Source organism: Schistocerca americana, chromosome 1 (genome assembly GCF_021461395.2).
Source record: "Schistocerca americana isolate TAMUIC-IGC-003095 chromosome 1, iqSchAmer2.1, whole genome shotgun sequence".
Lineage (NCBI taxonomy): Eukaryota > Metazoa > Arthropoda > Insecta > Orthoptera > Acrididae > Schistocerca > Schistocerca americana.
This window is the reverse complement of record NC_060119.1, coordinates 1,061,419,680-1,061,433,721: the sequence shown is the minus strand read 5'-3', so window position 1 is coordinate 1,061,433,721 and position 14,042 is coordinate 1,061,419,680. Positions and strand designations below refer to the sequence as shown.

The 14,042-nt window shown below is 42.9% G+C and overlaps 1 pseudogene; it reads right to left on the bottom strand.

Moving 5' to 3' along the window:
• Positions 1-6,930: 6,930 nt before the first annotated feature.
• LOC124557138 lies at positions 6,931-7,048 on the bottom strand (annotated as a pseudogene).
• Between the last annotated feature and the right edge of the window lie 6,994 nt (positions 7,049-14,042).

Genomic DNA, 14,042 nt, shown 5'->3' with positions numbered 1-14,042 from the left:
GTTGTAGCGCCATGTCGACTTTAAAGACGAGTGCGGGTTCTGCATGTAGTATCACGATGGGCGTGCTGTTTTGGACGCCTCAAGGGGAAACAAAGTTGCCAGATTGCGTTCTTTTCCTGACGTAAAGGTGTGGTATGCCATTGGGTGCACGACACTATCGCCTCTGGTTCGCGTAGTCGGTAATATGGATAGCAACCGTAACACTTCTGACTTACAAAAGCTGGTAGCTGTGCCCTGTCTTTGAGGAATATGTGAATTTGTCTTTCAACAAGAAAACACAAAACGATATCATGCCCGTGCTATCCTAACCAATCTCAATACACAGAGTGTTCGACTCTTGTCATAGCCAGCGGGTTCCACGGTTGTCTCACCCATTGAAAACGCTGGCCTTGGCTGTCGCTCGGCAAGCGACCAATTTTCATCCATGCGACTGATGAACTCCGGCCTATAGTTCAAGGAGCAAGGGACGACGTACTCCTGTATGTCATTTAAGCTGACATGTACCCAGTGTCCAAGTGCATTATACCCATTGTTGCTGCCAGATGTGTGACTTTCTTACTCAATTTCGTTCCTGTTATTCCCGTAGATCACCTTACTTCTATAGTGTATATAAACAATAAGTAAAATTTCGACACTTTTATCATTCCAGTTGTTAAAATTTTCGTGGTCAGCGGTATAGGTTGTCAGCGTCTTTCACTGGTGTACTATAAAGGGATCTCTTTTTCCCTTTACGTGGAACCGTTTGATAACGGCACCACGTAAACTTCAGCAAGATACTGCACCATCCATCGTCCCCGCACCAAGTAGCAATGATTTCACGAACGCGCCGCGGACACCAAGACGCTTTTGAAGCCCCCTAGGTTTCCTGATACTAAACCTTATTGAGCATATCTGGGACGAATCCAAGTGAGGTACCTAGACCTTGGCCAAACCTCGTCCAATCTTAGGGATTTGTGTGCGGGGGTTGAACTGTAATGGATCAAAGGATTTGATATGGAGGGCATGTGCAACTGAGTAGCACATTCAACAGTACTCAATTAAAATAATCATACATGAGCAAGTGGTTTTTATATTTGCTCTTAATGTCGCGATTCTCTTTGCGTTCTCTGGCTATTGAACGTGTTGAGATTCTCAGTCCTTTACACATGAGAGGAAGTGAGCTTGACTCTTCATACTGACTGGCTTTACCGCCACGCATATACAGGGTGGTCCATTGATAGTGACCGGACCAAATATCTCACGAAATAAACATCAAACGAAAAAACTGCAAAGAACGAAACTCGTCCAGCTTGAAGGGGGAAACCAGATGGCGCTATGGTTGGCCCGCTAGATGGCGCTGCCATAGGTCAAACGGATATCAACTGCGTTTCTTTAAATAGGAACCCCCATTTTTAATTACATATTCTTGTAGTACGTAAAGAAATATGAATGTTTAAGTTGGACCACTTTTTTCGCTTTGTGATAGATGGCGCTGTAATAGTCACAAACATTACTTCGTATCAATTGACATTCCGCCAGTGCGGACGGTATTTGCTTCGTGATACATTACCCGTGTTAAAATGGACCGTTTACCAATTGTGGAAAAGGTCGATATCGTGTTGATGTATGGCTATTGTGATCAAAATGCCCAACGGGCGTGTGCTATGTATGCTGCTCGGTATCCTAGACGGCATCATCCAAGTGTCCGGGCCGTTCGCCGGATAGTTACGTTATTTAATGAAACAGGAAGTGTTCAGCCACATGTGAAACGTCAACCACGACCTGCAACAAATGATGATGCCCAAGTAGGTGTTTTAGCTGCTGTGGCGGCTAATCCGCACATCAGTAGCAGAGAAATTGCGCGAGAATCGGGAATCTCAAAAACGTCGGTGTTGAGAATGCTACATCAATATCGATTGCACCCGTACCATATTTCTATGCAACAGGAATTGCATGGCGACGACTTTGAACGTCATGTACAGTTCTGCCACTGGGCACAAGAGAAATTACGGGACGATGACAGATTCTTTGCACGCGTTCTGTTTAGCGACGAAGCGTCATTCACCGACAGCGGTAACGTAAACCGGTATAATATGCACTATTGGGCAACGGAAAATCCACGATGGCTGCGACAAGTGGAACGTCAGCGACCTTGGCTGGTTAATGTACGGTGCGGCATTATGGGAGGAATGATAATTGGTCCCCATTTCATCGATGACAATCTAAATGGTGCAATGTATGTTGATTTCCTACATAATGTTTTACCGATGTTACTACAAGATGTTTTGACAGAATGGCGATGTACTTCCAACATGATGGATGTCCGGCACATAACTCGCGTGCGGTTGAAGCGGTATTGAATAGCATATTTCATGACAGGTGGATTGGTCGTCGTAGCACCATACCGTGGCCCGCACTTTCACCGGATCTGACGTCCCCGGATTTCTTTCTGTGGGGAAAGTTGAAGGATATTTGCTATCGTGATCCACCGACAACGCCTGACAACATGCGTCAGCGCATTGTCAATTACGGAAGGCGAACTACTCGGTGTTGAGAGGAATGTCGTTACACGTATTGCCAAATGCATTGAAGTTGACGGACATCATTTTGAGCATTTATTGCATTAATGTGGTATTTACAGGTAATCACACTGTAACAGCATGCGTTATCAGAAATGATAAGTTCACAAAGGTACGTGTATTACAATGGAACAACCGAAATAAAATGTTCAAACGTACCTACGTTCTGTATTTTAATTTAAAAAACCTACCTGTTACCAACTGTTCGTCTAAAATTGTGAGCCATATGTTTGTGAGTATTACAGCGCCATCTATCACAAAGCGAAAAAAGTGGTCCAACTAAAATATTCATATTTCTGTACGTACTACACGAATATGTAATAAGAATGGGGGTTCCTATTTTTAAAAAACGCAGTTGATATCCGTTTGACCTATGGCAGCGCCATCTAGTGGGCCAACCATAGCGCCATCTGGTTTCCCCCTTGAAGCTAGACAAGTTTCGTTCTTTGTAGTTTTTTCGTTTGACGCTTATTTCGTGAGATATTTGGCCCTGTCACGATCAATGGACCACGCTGTTTAATTGTTTTTAATTGAGTGTGACAGCTTTCTGTGGATTATCACATTTTTCGCAACTCTTTGCTTGGCCTTCATAACTAGTGTACACCTCTTGTCTTTAGAGTTGTTAGAGCCTGAGGATGGTGCTATATTGCTCTGAAATCGGTCGTACAGTAAGAGAAAGGGATTCTTACTGTACGAAACTGTCATGGATCTGACTCCCAAATGCTTTTGAGGTCTCACTGCAGGTGCCACTCGGATGAAATGGACGGGGGAGCTACACTTTACTGGCTGGGAGTCTCAGTTCAGATGTTCGTGAAAGAGATGTGGGACCAATGCTGGCATGCGAGCCATGATTACTGTGCGATGTTTGAGCCTGGTTGCTGACAGAAACTTTGCACTTCTAATTACACTGATCTAAAAGGGAAAGTTTTTCCGGATTTTTTTTTCATTCGAGAGCCATATTTTCTGCGCCGGATACTTCATTAGGGGGAGTTTGAAGGTGCGGCAAACTTTTTTGCCATGTGATGCATTGAAAATTGCAGATACATGTGTATAGTTGTGACACATGCATCACTGATTAATCTTTATCTGCTGGATTCACTTCTCCAGCCCCACATGCAAACGAACGGTTCCACTCGTGCCTACGTTCATTCAACACTGAGTTCTTCTACTCTAAAAGAGTTGCTGTTTGGCGCATATTATTCAGGCATCACTGGCCCCCAAAAGGGATTCTACGCGCTTTTTGGCTTTCTGTGTTTTTAGAACGACTGTTAAAATGGTTGTCTGGCGTTCCAGTCTGGCTGACTACAAGCATTTTAAAAAGTCGTTGCCTTCCGTTGTTTCTGGTACGCTGGAAACTCGTCAGTTGTTTGAAAACGCTGACTGAATATACTTTCACATCGACTTTGTAATTATTCCTTTCTTTTTCGGCGAAAACAGAGATCATGGAAAGAGTGCAACCCACGTAGCATTTTCCTCTTTCGTGTTTCCTTTTTCTTTCTTATGAATTTACGTTTTCTCTCAAAAAATAATGAGGTGAATGATCTCAGACCGCAATAATAATACACACTGAACCCTAACTCCACAGACAAAATTTCGGTGGTTGTTCAGGGATATATTTCCAAACATTTTGATACAGGGTACTCCTGGCCACAAGTGTTTTTATTCTCATTTATCCTTGCACGGCGCCGAAAATATCTGAATAACAGTGGTAAAGTCGACTGCATGTGATGTGTGTCTTGCCTGAAAACAAATTTACTCCATTCATAAAAGGTACTTGCAGTTAGCTACAGTAATGCCAACTTTACACTCCGTCCTCAAGCTTGCATTCTGTACTGCTCGATTATGTAGCTGGTTTCTTTTTACGTCAGTGTTAGGTGGTCGTTAACAATGATACGCAGCAGTATTTATGGGTATACTGATGGACAATCGGCCGATATGAACCTCGTGTATGGGTTCACTGGATGCATTGGAAGAGTGTTACGACGCGCTGCTGAACTGTTCCCGTAGCGACGGCAACTACCGGCACTTTTGCATCAGAAGCGGGATGTTGCACTACTCTGTGTTTAGTGTTGTATGATACGTCGACTGCATATTACAAGCTTTTCCTGTGTGTTGAATGTATATGCGAAGAAACAACAGTAGTTGGGACAACAAACAGAATAAATCATAATTACTCCATAAAGTCGTCCTCAGACGGGCTATGCTTCTCATCGCGAAGCACGCCAGATTTGATGACCGCCGTGGCTGCTGCATCTCACAGGAAGTGCTCCTCTCCATGATTTGCGACCTCAGCGCTCTCCAGCGTCAGTCTGAGGCATCTGGCGCGTAAATTATACAGTTTCCTTGCCAAGATAGACACGAGTGAAGTAGCCGCGTTAACCCTGTTCGAAATGGTCGAAGAAAAGCGAAGGAAATCGCGAAGAAGACTTTGAGCTCGTCAAAGGCCTGAACAGCAAACAATACTTTACGACGATCTGAAAAAAAAGATACTCGTAAAAGTTAGTCGTTAACTGAAGCGAATATTCGTCCCATCTTCGGCTGTAAATTGAATATAATTATAGTGTCCATTGTCAGTTTGAGGATGCATAATTAGCCTATCCCCGATGTTATTCAATCTGTATATTGAGCAAGCTGTAAAGGAAACAAAAGAAAAATTCGGAGCAGGAATTAAAATCCATGGAGAAGAAATAAAAACTTTGAGGTTCGCCGATGACATTGTAATTCTGTCCGAGACAGCAAAGGACTTTGAAGAGCAGCTGAACGGAATGGACACTGTCTTAAAAGTAGGTTATAATATGAACATCAACAAAAGCAAAACGAGGATAATGGACTGTAGTCAAATTATATCGGGCGATGCTGCGGGAATTAGATTGGGAAATATGACACTTAAAGTAGTAAATGAGTTTTGCTATTTGGGGAGCAAAATAACTGATGATCGTCGAACTAGAGAGAATATAAAATGTAGCTGGCAATGGCAAGGAAAGCGTTTCTGAAGAAGTGAAATTTGTTAACATCGAGTATAGATAGATTTAAGTGTCAGGAAGTCGTTTCTGAAAGTATTTGTATGGAGTGTAGCCATGTATGGAAGTGAAACATGGACGGTAAATAGTTTGGACAAGAAGAGAATAGAAGCTCTCGAAATGTGGCGCTACAGAAGAATGCTGAAGATTAGATGGGTAGATCACATAACTAATGAGGAGGTATTGAATAGAATTGGGGAGATGAGAAATTTGTGGCACAACTTTAGTAGAAGAAGGGATCTGTTGGTAGGACATGTGTTGAGACATCAAGGGATCACCAATTTCGTATTAGAGGACAACGTGGAGGGTAAAAATCATAGAGGGAGACCAAGAGATGAATACACCAAGCAGATTCAGAAGGATGTACGTTGCAGTAGGTACTGGGAGATGAAGATGCTTGCACAGGATAGAGTAGCATGGAGAGCTGCATCAAACCAGTCTCTGGACTGAAGACCACAACAACAACAATATCGAAATGCTCGATGTTGCATTGACTACCACCACTCTGAAGTAACGTACTTCATCGCATAGATTATAAGATCGAACTTCGTTTCGTAATTTCATTCGAATGGAAGGAGATCTTATTCGAAGCTGCACACCAACATTGAAAAAGATATACATTTTAACAGAAATTATGATAAAAGAAAAAATTCCAGTGTGTACCTTGTGTTTACTTTTTTCCATAGACTGTCAGTAACGTTAAGATTTATGGCCACTTGTGAAATATTCCAGTCGTTAGCCTTTGCAAGAAGAATTGCTGCAAACACATTACTTGCAATAAATAACATCGACTACCGCAAGTAATACTTCTATCAAATTAATCAGAAAGCCACAGAAATTTTTAGAAAACAAAAGGTGAAAAAAAAATTTGGAAGGAGGTGAACGCAAACGTGCTATTCTTCTCTCAGCTCACGGCGCTATCAGGTCAGCTGCAGCTTCGACAGTCACCTTCAACATTTGTATCAAAACTCCGTATATGGTATACACTGTATAAAAATCTGTTTCTACGTATGTTATTTGGTATTTAACTCTGACAGACTGCTTCAAAACGACGTACTTTTGATTGATCGTCGTTGTACCGTAGCACTGAAACAGTATACTTGCACAACACACAATCCATGACACTGAAAACTTCAAATACAGGAGGCCTTGCACTCCGTCTTCAGGCCTCAAGTGGCCTATCGGGACCATCCGACCGCCGTGTAATCCGCAGCTGAGGATGCGGATAGGAGGGGCGTGTGGTCAGCATACAGCTCTCTCAGTCGTTATGATTGTTTCCTTTGACCGGAGCCGCTACTATTCGGTCGAGTAGCTCCTCAATTGGCATCACGAGGCTGTGTGCACCGCGAAAATGGCAACAGCGCATGGCGGCCCCGATGGTCACCCATCCAAGTGCTGGCCATGCCCGACAGCGCTTAACTTCGGTGATCTGACGGGAACCGGTGTATCCATTGCGGCAAGGCCGTTGCCCACAGGTGGTTTTAATATACTGATATACAGTTTCCTGTCATTTTATTATAAAAAATCGTAGATAACACGACACGTTTCCAGGAAATCCTCAATTTGCTGATGCTTCGAAAGAACTTACATCCATACTGTAACACGTACTCAGTGATAAAGAAAACCCACCAAACTCTGTAGAGCATGGAACGTGAAAATGATGTCGCACCTCAATCTTCATTTCACGCTCTGTAGTATAGGATATTGTGTAATTCCACACTGTGACGTCATCAGTTCCACACTCATGTGCGTTTCTACGTCCCGTGAGAGGACGGCTTAACGAGCCATCGGAGTCCACGAACCCCTTATAACATTCAGAAAATGTTCCTAAACAACCTCGGAAATTTTGTCAGTGGTTTTGATTTGCACCCTATATATACTAAAACGGTTCACTTACGCATATCCGCATACTCGGGGTTAAGCTGCTCTTCACATCTTCTGGCGTTGTATATGATGTTATTTATGCTTAATTAATCTTACACTCATGGGATGTCCAATAAACCAACTGATTTTTTTTTCACACCTACGCCCAGTATTTTCGTAACCACTTCTCGGTGCAAATCTTTCAGTAAGACGCCACGCTGCCAGCTGAAGGACAAGGTACGTTAAGTGAAGGCTATACTGACGGTGAGTAATTGTATGAGTAATACAGTGCGATGTTTGTCGTCTGATGATGAAGATTATCGTGATAATAATGATTAAAAAAATGTCGTGTGACTAGGGCCTCCCGTCGGGTAGGCCGTTCTCTGTGTGCAAGTCTTTCGATTTGACGCCACTTCGGCGACTTCCGCGTCGATGGGGATGGAATGATGATGATTAGGACAACACATCACCCAGCCCCGGAGCAGAGAAAGTCTCCGACGCAGGGGAATCGAACCCGGGCCCTTAGGAGTGACATTCTGTCGCGCTGACAACATTTTTTTTCGGTATAGTTCGTTGCGTTTGGTCTGGGCGGACGTCACAAGACAACCGTTCAAGTTCATCGTTGATTCCTTTACTCAGTTTTTTTATTACAGAGAGCACGCAGCCCCCTGACCGAACACACTGAGCTAGCGTGCCGGCACCGCTCAGCTTCCGGGGCGGACATAATAATGATGATATTAAGGGGGCCAACACACAGCCACCTCATCTCGAATAGCATCAGTAGTGCCTCTGAGCTCAACGCCTCTTTTTGTGGACGGGCCGCAGTCAACAGTGTCGCGTGCCATCAATTCAAAAGACACTGCGAAGAGAACAAAGGCCTGGCTCTGGTGATCATCGCGTATACGGAACCAACTCCAGTCGGCCAAATTCTGGTTATCAAAATTTTTTCACCTGCAGGAACTGAACGTTATAATTACGAGCAAAGAGTAAGCGTAAAAACCACGCGTTATTCGTCTCTGCCATTCTACCAGGTACAATTTTTCGTAAGCGCTCTGAAAACACATTGCTAGAAGAACGCCGGAAAACCATGACGAAATCATCAAGACAGATTAAACTATAGTTATGTAACTGACGCCGTTGTAAGTAAACGGGTAGTTATATTAAAACATTTTTCTGTTGAACACCGGTATCGAATTAGAGGGGAATTTGACGCAATTATGTAATGTTGTCTGCAATTATCGTTTTTTTTGTTGTTTTTTTTTTAAAAAAAAGGCGTGCGGGAAGTTAGGATTTAACCTTCCGTCGAAATTGAAAATTTGTGGTGAGGTCTTAAGAGACCAAACTGCTGAGGTCATCGTTCCCTAAGCTTACGAACTACTTAAGCCAATAAACACACACCCATTCCCGAGGGAGGACTCGAACCTCCAAGGGAGGGGTTGGGGGGGGGGGGGGGGGGCAGCCGCGCGGATCGTAACAAGGCCCCTAGACCGCCTAGCTATCCCGCGTGGCCCCTTCCGTCGAAGAAGAGGTTTTAGGGGAGGATTAGAGATTTAAATAGTTGTCATTTTTAGAGGAACTATTCCGGCACTTGCCTTATGGGATTTACGAGAACTATGGAAAAGTTAGATCTGTATATCTGATAGGGCCTTTGGGCTGTCGTCCTCCTGAATGCACGTCTAGTGCGTTGCATTTGTCGATCTTTTGTTTGATTGTGTCGGCAGCTTACTGTTACTTGCTTCTGTTGGCAGCACCTGCAGTCTGTACTAGCTGAAATCCAGGGCGCGGTATATCATTACACCTACTGGTGTTGTCCACGTGAGGTACCAAAGTGAACGCAGAAAAGTATTTGCCGTTGTGTATGGCCCACGTTAGGAAGGATACAGGCTACTATTCTAATTTCAAATCGACGTCATCAGTATTCGAGTGGTGTAATGTTTTAATAAATGACGTCATTCTAGACTTGTGACCGGAAGATCCGTGCTCCACTTATTCCTTGTGAGTGGGCAACAACTGTCTACTCTAGTTTAGCGCTGTAGGTTGAGGTGTTATAATGTGCTCTGTGAATTTCATACATTTACCTTAGAAAGTTTTGGATGCGATATCGTAAGGAGCCAACACCGATATCATTTAATTAGCAATTTCCTGTGATGTCCAAGTTGGGTCACATCAGTGCTTCACAGCAAGGGGTGAACAGCAGTAATATTGTTGTTAAGTAATTCTTCATGGTTCGTCAGTGTTCTGTGATGGTGCTCTGAACTTTACGCTTACGAACAATGACACCGCACAGCACGTTAATGGATGGGTTACCGCCGCTATAGTACGTGGTGCTAAAGTAAAAAAAGTACCAGGGCTTGAATAGTTTAACAGTCGTGATGTTATTGTCTATCGGACATTTCAGATCTGTGAGGTGTACAACAGAGATGTGGCTAAATCGTATTACATATCCACCATGCTGTTGGTTATCAGGATCAGGAATCATCGTAAAATAAGTGAATCTGAATCTGTGTCAGAATGGATCAAAGGTGTTGATAACTGTAATAAAATAAAAACAGTTGGTGATCTCATACATTATTATAGAAATTAAATAAATGTATCCTTTTACCTTATCCCTTGCCGAAAGCCGAGAAGCGATTCTTCTTGGTGTTGTAGCTCTCTGGGGCACTCTGGGATGCACCTTGACCTTGACCTTAGTGATTACATACCCGCTTATCAGTGGAGGACCGCACGGCAGATTCGCCAGCACGAGCGCTGCTAAAGAGACCTCTGCGCTCGTACGGGATATTACTCTAGCGCCGGACGTCGAAATTTGTAGCGTCAGCCACTAACCGGACAAGGGTATATCTAGAACCGGGGGCTCAAGGATGCAACAGTTTTTCCTATATAAGTAATGATTTTTGGTAAGAAGGCGTCAGTCCCGAGCAACAGCATTGGAGGACCGCTCACACTACGAGTACTTTACTTCACCCCCCCCCCCCACCCTCCCCCCTCAAGAAAAAAAGTTAGTACGCTGGGCGGGAAAGTACACTGATCGGTTTTCAAGAAGAAACTCAAATCCTGAAACGCACGGGTTGCGAGCAAGAGCTCGTCGAAGTCTGAGGCTTTGAACTGCATCAGTGCAGACCCTACAACCGCGGTGCTGAGCCTCGCCCACCTGAGCCGATACGCGCGGTTGTCTTTCACGTATTTCAATCGCTCCGTGGACTCGGGAAATAAGGACCTCCGCTGACGTTACAGGTGTGCCATACACCGTACTCTACGTATTACCCTACAGAAAATAGTCGAGAGGTGTCAGATCTGGCGACCGTGCTGGCCATGAAACTGCTTGACCTCCACCAGTCCATCGATTGGGATATGCGACATTGACGTGAGCGTGTACATCGACATCAAAGTGGGCGGGAGCTCCGTAGTTTTGAAGGCTCGTGTCATAGTCAACTCGATCATTTAGTGGCGCTACATCGCTGAAGAATACAAACAATACAAAGACTTTGCGAGCCATCTCTGAACGCGGTACTGCTTCGTCGACAGCACCTCCCTGGCCCATGCTGACAGCCACCGCCATGCAGAAGCGCAGCTCAGTTGCTGCAGAAGTACTGGTTATTCTTCGTATTTTACTGTCCCTTGTAGAACATCTCTATAAAACCAACATCGTACCACGCTAATTAGGGACTTTAAAATCATTTTGTCAGTAACCGGAAACAAATCAATGCTTTCTGAGACGTGATGAGTAGCATCTGTTTACATCTACATCTACATCTACGTCTACATGCGTACTCTGCAAATCGCATTTAAGTGCCTGGCAGAGGTTTCATCGAACCACCTTCACAATTCTCTATTATTCCAATTTCGTATAGAGCGCGGAAAGAACGAGCACCTATATCTTTCTGTACGAGCTCTGATTTCTCTTATTTTATCGTGGTGATCGTTTCTCCCTATGTAGGTCGGTGTCAACAAAATATTTTCGATTTTTGAGGAGAAAGTTGGTGATTGGAATTTCGTGAGAAGCTTCCGTCGCAACGAAAAACGCTTTTTTTAAATCATGTCCAGCCCAAATCATGTAACATTTCTGTGACATTCTCTCCCATAATTCACGATAGTACAAAACGTGCTGCCCTTCTTTGAACTTTTTCGATGCACTCCTTCAGTCCTGTCTGGTAAGGATCCCACACCGCGCAGCAGTATTCTAAAAGAGGACGGACAAGCATAGTGTAGGCAGTCTCCTTAGTAGATCTGTTACATTTTCTAAGTGTCCTTCCAATAAAACGCAGTCTTTGGTTAGCCTTACCCACAACATTTTTCTGTGTTCCTTCCAATTTAAATTGTTCGTAATTGTAATACCTAGGTATTTAGTTGAATTTACGGCTTTTAGATTAGACTGATTTATCGTTTAACCGAAGTTTAACGAGTTCCTTTTAGCACTCGTGTGGATGATCTCACTCTTCTCGTTATTTAGGGTCAAGTGCCAATTTTCACACCATACAGATATCTTTTCTAAATCGTTTTTCAATATGATTTGATCTTCTGAAGATTTTATTAGTCGATAAAGACAGCATCATCTGCAAACAGCCTTAGACGGCTGCTCAGATTGTCTCCCAAATCGTTTATGTAGATAAGGAACAGCAAAGGACCTACAACACTACCTTGGCGACCGCTAGAAATCACTTCTGTTTTATTCGATGACTTTCTGTCAATTACTACGAACTGTGACCTCGCTGACAGGAAATCACAATTCCAGTCATATAACTGAGACGATATTCCATAAGCACGCAATTTCACTACAAGCCCCTTGTGTGGTGCAGTGTCAAAAGCCTTCCGTAAATCCAGAAACACGGAATCGATCTGGAATCCCTTGTCGATAGCACTCAACACTTCATGTGAATAAAGAGCTAGTTGTGTTTCACAGGAACTATGTTTTCTAAACCCATGTTGACTGTGTGTCAATAGACAGTTTTCTTCGAGGTAATTCATAATGTTCGAACACAATATATGTTCCAAAATCCTGCTGCATATCGACGTTAACGATATGGGCCTGTAATTTAGTGGATTACACCTATTACCTTTTTTGAGTATTGGTGTGACCCGTGCAACTTTACAGTCTTTGAGTACGGATCTTTCGTTGAGCGAACGGTTGTATATGATTCTTAAGTATGAAGCTAATGCATCAGCATACTCCGAAAGGAAGCTAATTGGTATACAGCCTGCACCAGAAGACTTGCTTTTATTGAGTGATTTAAGTTGCTTCACTCCTCCGAGGATATTTACTTCTACGTTACTCATGTACTTTAGGCTGACTCTAGCTACACTCTGTAAAAACTAAACTGCAAATATCTACATGAACTACGGAGAAAATGCTTCAGGCGATTCTTAGTAGGGACACCCTATCAGTTTTAGCGGAAAAGAGGAACCCATGAAAGACATATATGGACAGTACCTCTATACTATCGACAGTTCCGTAGTTAAATTTTATCCTTGACAAGGATTAAATCTGCCAATAGCGTGAAAACTTCCACCCATTCTCTTTGCACGGTACTAATGTCACTCTCCGAAATCCGACCCGTCAATCTGCAAAATTTAGCGAAACCGGACGCACTTCGGAACGCATCATGCGCAGCTCTGGGCAAAACATTAGGAACAAAAATGTTTCGTGAATCTCGATCATATCACCCAGGAGATTCACCAACAACTAAGGACTGTCCGCTTTATATCGGACTGAACGAGGTGGCGCAGTAATTAACGTAATGATACAATCAGCCATCCGTACTTACGTTTACTGTATTCTTATCAAGTCACCCCGCTAAAAAACGTGACTATTTCGAAAAAGTCCGCTTTCTGTTTGCTTCCCTATCCTTGTCAAATACGTACTTGTGCTCTGTTTATAATGAAATTAACGCCAACTGGACGTGAACATCCCATCTGGGCGATTTCGACTTTGACATCATGTTATAACACATAATAGGAGACACTGGGTGAAAGCATGATTTGCGCGTATAAGTGATGTCATAGTATGCTGCTTACTGTGTATCGATCTGAAGATGACCAGTGATGGTCGGAACTAGTCATCTGTGAATAGGTGAAACTTATTTTTCTGTTAATAATACTGTACATAAAGTCAACAAACCTGTGTGCCAGAAGTCGGTAATAAGACAAAATTGAATCTTCAGCTCTTGAAACCAAATAAGTTATTTTATTACATTTTTCAGGAGAAAAATCTGAATGCTGCCATATGTATTACTGCTACATTATTTGAATTTTTCATAACTGAAAGTGACTTCCTTCTGCTTTTATTGAGAGAGAAATAATTAACTTAGAGTTCATCATTTCGATATTTAATGATTTCAAAATTTTTTTACTAATTTGGTTTCAACAATTCACAAACTCTTTTTTTTAGGCTTTAATTGTGTAAACACTTCATAGTACATTAGCATTGTCTGACAAAATAGAACAAACTGAATTATTTTAACAGAAATGATCATTAACTGCACGTTAGCTATAATTTTAGTCAATCACTAGTTAAGAAAGCACTTCTTCGTAGAATGATCTCTTTGCAGCAGGCACATATTCAATGACTTTCTTCATATCTTCCATTTTCATTCTGGAAATAGGT